At 41.1% G+C, this 14289-nt stretch overlaps 1 long non-coding RNA gene across 1 annotated transcript in view; it reads left to right on the forward strand.

Annotated features, from left to right (window-relative positions):
• Nucleotides 1-1384: 1384 nt before the first annotated feature.
• LOC144783177 (uncharacterized) overlaps nt 1385-14289 on the forward strand; it is a 73355-nt gene continuing 60450 nt past the window's right edge. Inside the window, exons 1-3 of the long non-coding RNA XR_013601419.1 lie at nt 1385-1398; nt 1494-1586; nt 1672-1732. This is a non-coding gene — a long non-coding RNA (uncharacterized LOC144783177). The remainder of the gene's footprint in view (nt 1399-1493; nt 1587-1671; nt 1733-14289) is intronic.

Raw genomic sequence — 14289 nt, forward strand, 5'->3', positions numbered from 1 at the left:
GTGAGACGTAATTGCAGCGTAGACTCGGATTTCGAAGACCAAAAGAAAGGGACACTGACCAGATTTCACAAAAGAGGATACAATGGAATTTCCCTAAGAAATTGAAAGATTCTGTAACCTGCACACCTAGTTAATCACACTATTCAACGTAACTTACATCCAACAATCACAATTTTTTTAATGGTGCTGTTCCTGGTATAGCCTGGGTAGCCCTAACAGGCATTACAATTTACCACATTTATCAAACAACACTGTTTGAGGCCAAGAACGCACTGTTCACAAATCCTGTAAGGTATCACATATTCAATTATTTAGTAAAAGTGAAAAAACTTTCAGTGCCAGCAACAGTTCATCACAAAACAAACAACCAAAATCAATATTCTCAGTGCATCAATAATAATGAGCTTTCAAATATAATTAGAAATTCATTCAAAATCCAAACGTTGTGCCAACTTCTTCAAAAAATTGTTTTTTTTATTTTCTTTGTTATTTTCTTATGTTGAGTTTCATCTCATGTTCCATCACAGAAATGATATGTTCAAACTTCCCAATGCATTTTGGTGCAGGAGCACTTCATCAGGGGAATACTGTAAAAGGTATACACATTTTCAAATTCATACAATTGCTTCAAGATCCATCTTTATAACAAATCAACTGTTTTTAAAGAATAAAGCATGTATCTGACTAAAACACAGTAGTCAATGCTTATTGCTTATGAAACACATACATGCAAAAACATGCTCCTGAGCATATTAACGCTACATTTTCGCAGCCAGTGAAAACGAAAAAAGTAAAAGTAGAAGTGATAAACAATGGTGTTCAAACCACGCAAAAACAGGGTGCGATGTGCCGTCACCCACCTCCACTGAATAACTGTCCCAAGGTTAGTCCGTGCATACCATAAAAAGTATAAACCTAACTCACCTCCACCATAATTTAATGTTATACGTCCACATTAGTTGTCACTGACAAACGTTCTCTAATGTAAAAAAGTGCAAAAACGAATAGTCAAATCATCTGCATCTCTATGTGCTTACCACATCCTACAACTAAATTGCATACAGATTTTATCAGCGCATACCTTTCCCAATGCGACATTCTCACTGTCAATTCCGATATTCCTGTCTTGTTGCCAAACAGTAATGCAAACACAATATGCCAAGACTTTAATCGTCTATCTTCACCATTAACGGTCTTGTGCTTATTAAAAAGTATCCCTACGCTTACCATTTCAAATTATTCACGCATCGAAACTGCAAACCATCTTTTTGCTCTGCGAAGGTTTCCGCTTTTACGTTTTTTGCAGACTTTCACTACATATATATTCGTTTTTGTTACAGTAACTTTGAGATCTCAGCATAGATTTGCATCCATATGATGCGTTATGGGCTTGTACAAGTGGGTACGAACATGTTGCTGTTAGTCCCATTTCGATGCTCATGAATTAAGATGGCGCTGACGTTCTGAATTTGACGTCACACGCTGCATGTTAGAAACACGGGCGGCAAGTGCAACGTTAAACTTTGGGAAACCTTCGCAGAGCAAAAAGACGGTTTGCAGTTTCGATGCGTGAATAATTTGAAATGGTAAGCTTTGGGATACTTTTTAATAAGTGCAAGACCGTTAATGGAGAAGATAGACGATTAAAGTCTTGGCATATTGTCTTTGCAGTACTGTTTGGCAACAACACGGGAATATCGGGGTTGACAGTGAGAACGTCGCGTTGGGAAAGGTATGCAATTTAGTTGTAGGATGTGGTAAGCACATAGAGATGCAGATGATTTGACTATTCGTTTTTGCACTTTTTTACATTGGAGAACGTTTGTAAGTGACAACTAATGTGGACATATACCACTCCATTATTGTGGAGGTGAGTTAGGTTTATACTTTTTATGGTAAGCACTGACTAACCTTGGGACAGTTATTCAGTGGAGGTGGGTGACTGCACATAGCACCCTGTTTTTGCGTGGTTTGAACACCATTGCTTTATCACTTCTACTTTTACTTTTTTCATTTTCACTGGCTGAGAAAAAGTAGCGTTAATATGCTCAGGAGCATGTTTTTGCATGTATGTGTTTCATAAGCAATAAGCATTGACTACTGTGTTTTGGTCAGATAAACGCTTTATTCTTTAAAAACAGTTGATTTGTTATATAGATGGATCTTGAAGCAATTGTATGAATTTGAAAATGTGTATACCTTTTAAAGTATTCCCCTGATGAAGGTGCTCCTGCACCGAAATGCATTGGGAAGTTTGAACATATCATTTCTGTGATGGAACATGAGAGGAAAATCAATTCCCGACGCGGCAGGGTCTTGGACCAGGATCAACGGACTCGATAATTCTCGCCTCGGTGCCTACTCTAACTAGGGATCACAATCGGCAACTCTGGGCATTAGCCTGCCTCATCTCCACAACGGCCCCCCACATACGCCGGGGATGCCTGGTTTCACCTTGGAGATACCCAGTAGGGACCATCTCACAGGGAAAGCCAGGACGGGTTCCCCAGCGGTCTACAGCGCAGAGATACTCCTTCGGGAGTTGATTCTAGCGCTTTAGAAACCCACAATCAATCAACAATCAATAAAAAAAACAATTTTTTGAACAAGTTGGCACAACGTTTTGATTTTGAATGAATTTCTAATTATGATTGAAAGCTCATTAATATTGATGCACTGAGAATATTGATTTAGGTTGTTTGTTTTGTGATGAATTGTTGCTGGCACTGAATGTTTTTTCACTTTTACTAAATAATTGAATATGTGATACCTTACAGGATTTGTGAACAGTGCGTTCTTGGCCTCAAACAGTGTTGTTTGATAAATGTGGTAAATTGTAATGCCTGTTAGGGCTATCCAGGCTATACCAGGAACAGCACCATTGAAAAAATTGTGATTGATGGATGTAAGTTACGTTGAATAGTGTGATTAACTAGGTGTGCAGGTTACAGAATCTTTCAATTTTTAATTATCTGTTTAGCCACAGTAACCAGCACCCAGTATGGATTTTGATGAGATTTCACATATTACTTTGAATCAAGCTGAAATTAAGGGATACACTAATGAAGAAGGAGAAAGTATTTACTCTTTAGTTAAAGAAACAAGAGCGTTTCAGGCCAAACCCGGCCCTACTAGTCAACTGATCAAACAACAACAGTATACATTAAGGAGAGAAGTCAATCAGAGGCTTCATGCCACCACACTCATCCAGTAGCACAAGGTTAAACGCATACCACGAGGACTTCGAATAGCCCTAAGACCGATGTTGAATTTAACAAACCATTCATGTCTAAATGGTATGCAATTCTTAATAAATGCTCGCTAGATCTTATATTACTTATTATAGACGAGCTATCAGAAATTTTGAAAGAGTCGGAGTCTGAGATTCAAGATTTAAAAACTGATTTATCCAAAAGGATGACCCCTGAAAAATTAGATAAAACCCTCAAATGTCTAAATGAGGTCATGGAAACTCATGCAAAGGAAGTACATGAACGCAAATTGCGTAAGTTCAGGCGCGACACAATCAACTATAAACTTGATGAAGTTTATACATGGGCGGGCATTTATGCACAGAAACGTACCTATAAAAAACCTGGGGTATCAACGTCTGAAGAAAGTACAGCTACTGAGTCAGACACTGTACTAACATGTACACCGGCCAGTCAGGCTGTCGGAACAAGTGAAACTGCAGGAGATGCAGCAACCACTAGTGGTACTTCAAAGCAGTCTTTTTTAGAGACAGGTCTAACATTAAATCACCCGCCGGAAGAACAAGGTCCCAACAAAGTAGGAGAACAAGGATTGGATAAGGGCACAAAAAAACAGAACGGCTCATGCTGCAACCCAAAGAGGAATTAATTATTAATATCTCAAATGTTGATTTGACGTGTTCAGAGAGAGCCATTTTAAATAAAGGGACGTCTTTTGGCCCGACGTACCGCACGAATGCTCTAGAGACCTACGTTTCGCTGTTTAAATTCATGCGAAAACTTTGATTGCATTGGTTCTTTCACCATATAGCACAGACATCAACCCCTGCTATTGATACAACTTTTTCACACAGTAAATTTAAACCAAAGAGTACATTTATTTCTCCTCTTTCAAATAAAACACTGGACATGTTTGAATTACTGGTTAAGAAAGATTTAACCATGATACACCAAAAAAAACAGAAATGGAAAAATTTGACATCAAAGGAACTAACAACTTTACTGAATCTGGCTATGAATGAGAATTTGACTTTCCAACTCGCAGACAAAGGCGGTGCGTTGGTAGTTATGAATACTTCATATTATGAAATGAAAGTAGAACAACATGTGAGTGACAATGACACCTATATCCCCTTGGAGTCTGATCCTACCGCGGCTTTCCAGACCATTTTATTGCAGATTCTCACAAAAGCTAAAGATCTCCAATGGATTGATGATAACACATATACATTTTTGATATTTGATCATCCAAAAAGACCACATATATACATGTTACCGAAACTACATAAGGATTCTGTGGATCCACCATTCCGCCCCATTGTGGCGGAATGTGGATTACTACATGAACCGATTGGGAAGTTTCTTGATCACTATTTGCAACCACTAGTGCAACAATGGTGCACGTACGTGCAGGACACTACCGATTGTTTAAACAAACTCGAAAAAGTTGCCATCCCCGAAAATGTAGAAGTGCGTCTAAGTACAATTGATGTTTCGGCATTATACACATCCATCCCTCATGGAGAAGGAATTGAAGCTGTAGAATGGTTATTGTTGAAACACAATTATGATGAGACACTCAATATACTGTATTACATATCAGTCTGTATCACAGCTATTTTTCATGGAAAGAACGTTTTTATGTCCAAAAGACCGGTACGTCTATGGGTCTTACTGGAGCACCGGCTTATGCAAATACTTTTATGGCTAAGTTTGAGGACACGCATGTGTTACAGAACACGTGTTGGAAGGACCATGTGTTACTATATTTACGATATATAGATGACATTTTGGTACTATGATGTGGATCTCAGCGACAACTTGAGGAGGCGATACTAAAGAAGAGCCAATGTCATGATCAGATCAAGTTCACGCATACGATTAGCAGTAATTCAATACATTTTCTGGACATTTGTATTAAAAAAAAGGAAACAGTTTGACAACTAGAGTTTACAGAACACCTACTGACAGGAATAATGCCTTACATTACTGTAGTTTCCATGACCCATCGTTAAAAAATCATTTACCTTTTTCTCAATTCACAAGGATCAGGAGGATTCGTTAGCATGAGATACAAGGGAGGGATGACATGGAGAACATGTCTAAGCAATATTTGAAACGAGGTTATCCAGAGCAGGTATTGGAAGTTGCAAAACAAAAAGCACTCAATGTAAATAGAGCACAACTGCTCAAAAAAACGGACAAACCTGTTACATCAAGAGAGGTATGTGTACTGAAATACTCCACAGCTGCCAAAGATATCAAATGAAGTATTCTAAAAAGATGGGAGGTCATTGAACAGGAAGGAGATTTTAAGGAGGTGTTCAGGGGTCCCCCTATCTTTGCATTTTCTAGATCCAAAAACCTTAAGGAAATACTAAAATCCAAGTCACATAAACACCTAAATCCCAAATGTTTAGGTATGCGCAAATGCTAAAACTGCGGCAACTGTGGCAATGTGATCACGGGTGAAAAATTCACACACCCACAGACTGGAAAACAAATTACACTACGACACACATCAGATTGCAATACCAGGATGGTGTTGTACGCAATTAAATGTCCGTGTGGACTTGTGTATGTTGGGTGAAAAACGAGAAAAATAAAGGTTCGTCTTACAGAACACAAAAGTATGATACGCACTGGTAACGTTAAATCCAATCTGGCAGTACATTGGGGGGAGCATAAGCATACTATTTCACAGTTACGTTTTACCATATTGGAACAGGTGTCTAGCGCACCACATGTTGAAGTTAATAGATTTTTGTCTCAAAGAGAAACTTTCTGTATGATGCAGCCTTGTGGCCTGAATGATAACATTGAATTTACTTGTTTCTTGTAAATATGAGGAATATGTTACATTTCAATTTCATATGTGGAATGGTTTTGTATCTGTTTTACTAAGCATAATTTGTATTGTATTTGAATTATTTATGTGCAGAAATTACTCTTGGATATGTACAATTGTAGTTAAAAAGGTGGATTCAAACCACGCAAAAAATCTTTTGTAGACACTGACGCTATTGAATTCCGTTTTGGGCTTGGACATTTGATTAGGTCTTGACATGCCAGGAATATCCGCTTTTACGTTTTTTGCAGACTTTGACTACATATATATTAGTTTTTGTTACAGTAACTTTGAGATCTCAAAATAGATTTGCATCCATATGATGCGTTATAGGCTTGTACAAGTGGGTCCTCACATGTTGCTGTTAGTTCCATTACGATGCTCATGAATTAAGATGGCGCCGACGTTCTGAATTTGACATCACACGCTGCATGTTAGAAACACGGGCGGCAAGTGCAACGTTAAACTTTGGAAAACCTTCGCAGAGCAAAAAGACGGTTTGTAGTTTCAATGCGTGAATAATTTGAAATGGTAAGCGTTGGGATACTTTTCAACTAATGTGGACGTATACCACTCCATTATTGTGGCGGTAAGTTAGGTTTATACTTTTTATGGTACGCATGGACTAACCTTGGGACAGTTATTCAGTGGAGGTGGGTAACGGCACATAGCACCCTGCTTTTGAGTGGTTTGAACACCATTGCTTTATCACTTCTACTTTTACTTTTTTCGTTTTCACTGCCTGCGAAAAAGTAGCGTTAATATGCTCAGGAGCATGTTTTTGCATGTATGTGTTTCATAAGCAATAAGCATTGACTACTGTGTTTTGGTCAGATAAACGCTTTATTCTTTAAAAACAGTTGATTTGTTATATAGATGGATCTTGAAGCAATTGTATGAATTTGAAAATGTGTATACCTTTTACAGTAGCCCTCTGATGAAGGTGCTCCTGCACCGAAATGCATTGGGAGGTTTGAACATATTATTTCTGTGATGGAACATGAGATGAAAGTCAACATAAGAAAATAACAAAGAAAATGAAAAAAAACAATTTTTTGAAGAAGTTGGCACAACGTTTGGATTTTGAATGAATTTCTAATTATAATTGAATGCTCATTAATATTGATGCACTGAGAATATTGATTTAGGTTGTTTGTTTTGTGATGAACTGTTGCTGGCACTGATTGTTTTTTGACTTTTACTAAATAATTGAATATGTGATACCTTACAGGATTTCCCTAAGAAAGGCAGAATCCAGAATAGACAAGATAAAATGGGAAGACACACTTAGGAACCACAAAAAGACCCATACTGGGGACAACACAATCCGGTTAATTGCTAGCTACACCAACTAGTCTAAGGTATTGAGTCGTAGCATGGGTAAGCATTGGCACCTATTACGAGCAGATAAATGTCTAGAGAAATATGTGCCAAAAAGACCTGCAATTACTTACAGAAGAGGCCTCACACTGAGGAATAAGCTTAGCCCGAGCTACCCCACAACTCCCCACAATGATGATTGGTTATCAAAATATGGCAAAGGCTATTACAGCTGTACATATGGATGGCATGCAAGTGGGCTACCCCTAGAAGGACACACTTTAATGGACCAAATGGCAAACAATACGAGATCAGGACTAATATCAACTGCCTCTCAAAATTTGTTGTCTATGCGATAGAGTGTAAATGAAAGAAAGTATACATAGGCAGCATAATTAGACCATTGAGTGAGGATTGGTGAAAACATGAGGGCAGTGAGGCAGGGTGTTATGAGGTACCCCCTAACTGCACACATGTCGGTTTGCCCAGTACAGACAACAACTATACGTTTTGAGTACTTTGGCATTGACCACACACCGAGACACCCTCGAGGGGGTAACAGGGAACTAATGTTGCGTAGGAAGGAAGCCCTATGGATACTCAAAATGTGTAGCACCGAGTGCGGCCTTAATATTGACCAAGAGTTGCACTATTTTCTGGGAGATGACAAATGAACTGCATGATATAAAGTTGAATGCCCTCATCGCCGCCACCGACGACATCCGAGCCCTGATGGACAACGGAGAAACAGCGGCCCTCATCCTCCTAGACCTCTCCGCGGCCTTCGACACTGTCTGCCACCGCACCCTAGTGCAACGCCTCAGCAACGTCGGAATCCAGGAGAAGGCACTGGAATGGATTGTCTCCTTCCTCGACGGAAGAACACAGAGAGTCCGCCTACCACCGTACAAGTCAGAAGCCACCGAAGTCATCTGCGGCGTCCCTCAAGGATCCTCGCTGAGCCCTACCCTCTTCAACGTCTACATGAGCCCCCTCGCGGCCATCGCACGCCAACACCACCTCAACATAATCTCCTACGCCGACGACACCCAGCTGATCCTCTCCCTGACCAACGACCCCACCGCCGCCAGAGCCAACCTGCACGAAGGGATGAAGGAGGTAGCCGAGTGGATGACGACCAGCCGCCTGAAACTGAACTCAGACAAGACGGAGGTCCTCATCCTGGGCTCCACGCCCACCGCCTGGGACGACTCCTGGTGGCCCCCCGCCCTAGGCACCGCACCCAAACCGACTAACCACGCACGCAACCTGGGTTTCATCCTGGACTCCTCCCTTTCCATGACCAAGCAAGTCAACGCCGTCTCCTCGGCGTGCTTCAACATCCTGCGCATGCTATGGAAGATCTTCTGGTGGATCCCCACGGAGACCAGGAAGACCGTCACCCAGGCCCTCGTCACCAGCCGACTGGACTACGGCAACGCCCTCTACGCCGGAACCACCGCCAAGCTCCAGAAGAGACTTCAGCGGATCCAGAACGCCTCAGCCAGACTCATCCTCGACATCCCACGCAACAGCCACATCTCCGGACACCTAAGAGACCTGCACTGGCTCCCCGTCAACAAAAGAATCACCTTCCGTCTCCTCACCCACGCACACAAAGCCCTACACGATCAAGGCCCGAGCTACCTCAACAACCGAATCAACTTCTACGCTCCCAAACGCCACCTCCGATCAACCAGCCACGCCCTCGCCGCCGTCCCACGCATCCGTAGAGCGACCACAGGAGGAAGGTCCTTCTCCTACCTGGCCGCCAAGACCTGGAACTCGCTCCCGACCGACCTGCGCCTGACCCAAGACCACCTCTCCTTCAGGAAGAAGCTCAAGACCTGGCTGTTCGAGCAGTAAAGGCCCCCCCCCCAAGCGCCTTGAGACCCTACGGGTGAGTAGTGCGCTCTATAAATGTCTTTGATTGATTGATTGAATGTGTGCCTGACAGATCAGTATACAAAGGACGTAGAATGCTGAATGCGTCACAGAAATTAATCTATGCTCCCCTTAAATGTATAAACAAGATAATGTACTGATGAACGATATTCAATTCTCTTCTGCTTTTTTAGTGATGCTTACCTCGGAATGTCTGGATACCAAGTTGTATCACCGGCATCTGAAATGACCTGTTTGACTAGACTTGTATATGTATAGGTATAGTAGGTGATGGAGAGATTTAGTGGACATTCTGATACAAGAGTATAATTTTGCGCCAACAAACAAAACACAGTTTCACGTTGATCACAATATGACTAGCGACACATGAGCTGTGAATGTCCTCACGAGCACCTGATTATTTACCTTCTAAGAAACCACGGAGCTCTTAACACAATTGAACCACATTTCGCTAATAGATTTGTGGGCGGCACAATAGACTACCCACTAGAGGTACTACCTTTTGCAATTTCAAAGGGCGAATTAAGATCACCATAATGTAACATGATACACAATTTGCCACCGGTTTAGATTTCTAAACGAGAAGTAGCATCCGCAGGATAATAATCGCACGAGAATTCCAGATTTAACCCAGGGAAATATGTTTTGGGTCTTAAATACGTTTTAATAGATAATCGGTTATTCAGCTGTAATACAAATAAACATTACGTGATACTTTGCACAAACACACCATTCCAAGATGTCCTCCACCTATGAGTTGCGTAGTCCCTTTTCTATTGTCACGAACTAGCTACCGGAAGTGGACTGTAACGAAGAAGCTGAGGTGATAAGTATTTGGAAATGGAGCAGGTGCCATACAAATTGGATAGTGCACGCCGTACACGGTCTGCCGTCTTTTAGGATTATTGCTGTACTCTGCAATTCGTATAAGGTGAGACTAGAGCTATGCGTCGGATATATGAAAGGCATAGAGACATGGATATTACGACTTAATTTGTTATTTGGGATTGATAACTCAATCAGAACTGTGGTGCGTAAGACTAGTTGGAGCGGTAATTTGGGGATGAACTACGTTTAGGTATGTGCGCGTTTACATGGTTTTAACACGAATAATAGTGTAGAATTTGCAGCGACAGTGACTCCGAGATAGAAAAACACAATGCTTTTTCATCTAAAGTTGCTCGATGGGAGCTGGCCTTACCATTGTTCCCCAAAATATTTTACTTAAAGTGACCATAACGCTGTTGGTGATTGATAACTTAGGAGAGGCCTTTTGGAAATAAACTACTTTTATCCTTGTGCGCGTTTTAAATGAGTGTAGCACAACTAATATTGTGGAATTGGCAGCGATAATGGCTCCGAGACCAAAATACAACGGGTTTTCATGTAATGGAGCTCGATGCGAGCTGGCCTAACCATTATTCCCAGATATGTTTTACTTAAAAGACGATTTGAGTGAGGGTTAACATAAGGGATACCTAGTACTACCGAGGATATGGGTTGGAGATATGAGACAAACAACTCGGATTTGACCATACATGTTGGTTTACAGATAAGGATTTAACTTATGGTGAAAGGACCAGGACGTACACGCGAAAGGAACTGCACTTTCGTATCAACCGTGATACTTAATAGAAACCCCTGTGTGGGTCGGAATTAACACCATATTGAAAGTAGGTTTCTCTAATATATTAACTTTATTTCGAGATGTATTAGATTGCTGAGGTTACTGAATAGGCGCCGTACACATGCCCTCCTTTTATTTTCAGAATTATACACTTGGACAGAATAGGTATTTACCCTCTCCTTTGTCCTCATGCATGAAACACTGGATTTTAATGGCTATAAGGTGCACGATTACTTGACGCACAAACATAGGTTTTAAATCACGATATAAATATCGAAAATCCAATCAACTCACAAACACCATTGAGGTTTTGAGAATGCCGCCCATTCTGCACGTGGGCATTAAGGTGACACGGTTGCTTTTCTTTGGCGTTAATAGTGATTTCCACTCTCTCCACCGTATCTTAGAATGTCATCTTTGATTTAACATCGTTTTGCGGTCAAAATACTTCTTCCAGTATATTTAACATGAGCACCCCTTTATGTTATTGACGTTGTTTGGCCTCACTATGTACTAAAATAGTAATATTGACTCAGAAGATTATGACATCTGCAAAGACAGTAGATTCTGTACATTTATGTTTACACAGCCCTGAGGAAGTCGCGGGATCACACCCTGTAGCGATGAAACACGTGTTGGTTGTGGCAGAGAACACCAGAATAAAGCATGAACAGGAAAACAGAAAAAATAATTGTGCATATTCTGTCATTGTATTACTGTATTTGCTTATCACTAAGAGGGAAACCGCAATTTTACTTGAAACGTGTGCTTGGGAGTAGAATTGTTGTTGAGAGCTTCGTGCCCGCCCTGTGGAGTTTAGTGGATCTCCACACCCTTTAGCACTGTTATTTACTTTTTGAAATATAACACAATAAGTGCAACTCAACCCTGTGGTGCCAAAATTCCCTATACGTATAACCACTTCTCTTGGATTTGGTTGACTCAGAGGGCATTCTTCCCTGGGAAATTTTACAAGCCAAGATAGGCCCCCTTTTTTCAAGATTTAAATATCTCAAACTAAAATCTTGGTATGAGTCAGAAGCCAGGGATATCTCAGTTAATTGGGAATTAGAGCAGTTGTTGCAAGACCCCAGACCCAGGAAGAAAGAGATAGCTCTTTGGTATGCACGCATTCAAGAAGCAGAGGAAACCAAGATTCCCTCCCCTACATCAATCTGGAATCTAACACCACTCGCCCCGAATATGGAGGAATGTTTTATTTTTTTTATAAATAGACTATATTATACCCCAGCAATGCCAGTTCTAATGTGAGATTCTCAGCAGAATGGATCCAGGCTGGAAGATGTAGCACTTGCCCAGTAGGTATTCTCCTAGGTCATCAAGCTGGAGTATGCCCTTCAGACATGCAAGCTCAATGGAGGAGCATAGGCTGGGCTAACCCAGCAGTCTATGGAGCTGGACATTCACGGGATGCGAAGGTCGAGGGTAGGTGCAGACAAAGGGTCTGCATTCTTCTAATTCATAGCACGACTGAGCGTTGCACCTCCACTTCACCCGAGGAGGCAATTAGTAATTTCATGTTAGGTTGAACATTGAACCACATATAAAGAAGGTATCACTTTAGGGGCACCATATATTGGTGGGGTAGGTAACTTTCTCTGTCTTGCCGAAGCTCCACAGATCATTATGACCACTAGAAAGGCGCAAAACATGTAGACTTATAACTCAGATTGAGACCAGAAGGAGGCTTCTCACTTACAACTACATGGTTCTTTTCTTGACCCAACTATAGTACACTGACTACCATGGTTCCTCAAAACCGCATTAGTAGCATTCACCTGTAAAAAGGCTTTTCATTCCTGACAGGGTAGTACAGTTATTAAAGAATAGTTCGTGACCTACCCTATTGGTTTTACTCCACATTTTCGTACTCACTGCACCGCCCCACTTACTACCTTCCTTGCACTCATCATACAGCATTTTTCAACAACACATCTCCGTTAAAGTGACCCTTCAGGCACCCGTAGGGCATTGCAGCGCAGGCCTGACAAGGAGCACCGCACTAGGATGAAAAATGTCATCCCCTTGGGATGTGTGAGGGCAACATGAGACAGTCTTGTTGACTGCCTCCATGCCCTTGCTCTAGTCAAAAACAAACTGTCTAGATTCTTTTTCTTTCGCTCTAGGAACAGAAGCCCTATTTTTGTGATATTATGGAGCTGGACAGCCAGGTAGAAGGACTCGAAGTACTAGGCCTCCAAACTACCACTTTAATGCAGGAGATATGAGGTGCTCAGAGGGACTATCCTTCATTATGTTTCTCATACCAGTTCTGTCAGCAATGTGGCTATCGGCTGGAAAATGACTGTACAGGAAAATTGGCAAAGAGGATCATCATTTGATGTATTCAATGACAGTCTCAAACAAGCAATTATATTACAAAGTTCTTCTGCACATTCACTTGTTCTCCTGTACATCTGCAGTTCTGCATTGCATACATTCTTCTGAATCTGAAAATTAAAATGGGAATACTTTTCTGTACATGGTGCAATGCTAAGACCACAACAAATCTTGAGATATACAAATGATTTTGGAAAATGATTAAATACCTTAAAGAATTCCAAATCCTCATACTTTCATGACCTTATCATCTTACTTAGCCTCACATGCTTCAGTTTGTTACTTTACATTATGTGCCTTCTTAGAAATATCCAAGAAAAGACAAATCCTTGCAATACTTTTTAGTATTCCAAGTCATCTCCCATTTCACCCCATCTCCAACTGAACTTATTACAAGAATCGAATATTTCAAACCATCCTGTGCTCTGTGTGATTTGCCTGTCCACAAACCATAAAACCTATAGTTCTCCCCTCCATGGTTCTTTTTTTCGTATAGTCTTTCTTTTTACCTGTTCACTCTCAACGTGCATCAACACTTCTATTTTCAAATCTGATATGGTTTTGCCTTTTTTAAAGCAACCCACAGCTGAATCTTCTTCTCCTCCTTCCAACTAATGCCTAGTATCTTAACTTCCGCTGAACTCCCCTTCTTTACCAAAATACCTGTATTTCTTTTTTAACTTAGTTGCACCTTGCCTGTCCCCCAAATCTGAATCAACCCCCTCTAGTAGGCTTCCATGGACTTAACTTTACAGAAGCTGCACTGTTACATGAAGCCAACTGTAACACCACTGCCCCTCACAATCACCAGTCTCCAATCAACTAACTTTCACAATTATCTGCTGACTTTGACAGTGTATCCCACTGCATGTTCATATTCCCCCATTCAAGAGCATCATCTCCTCATTTGAGGTTTTATACCATTCCTACGCTGATGGCACGATAGAAGACAGCAATCTCCTGAGGCGGAAGCCGGGAGAACGATCGCATTTTTTAAAAATATTGAAGTGTGATAT

Source organism: Lissotriton helveticus, chromosome 9, assembly GCF_964261635.1.
Source record: "Lissotriton helveticus chromosome 9, aLisHel1.1, whole genome shotgun sequence".
In the NCBI taxonomy this organism is placed as follows: Eukaryota; Metazoa; Chordata; class Amphibia; order Caudata; family Salamandridae; genus Lissotriton; species Lissotriton helveticus.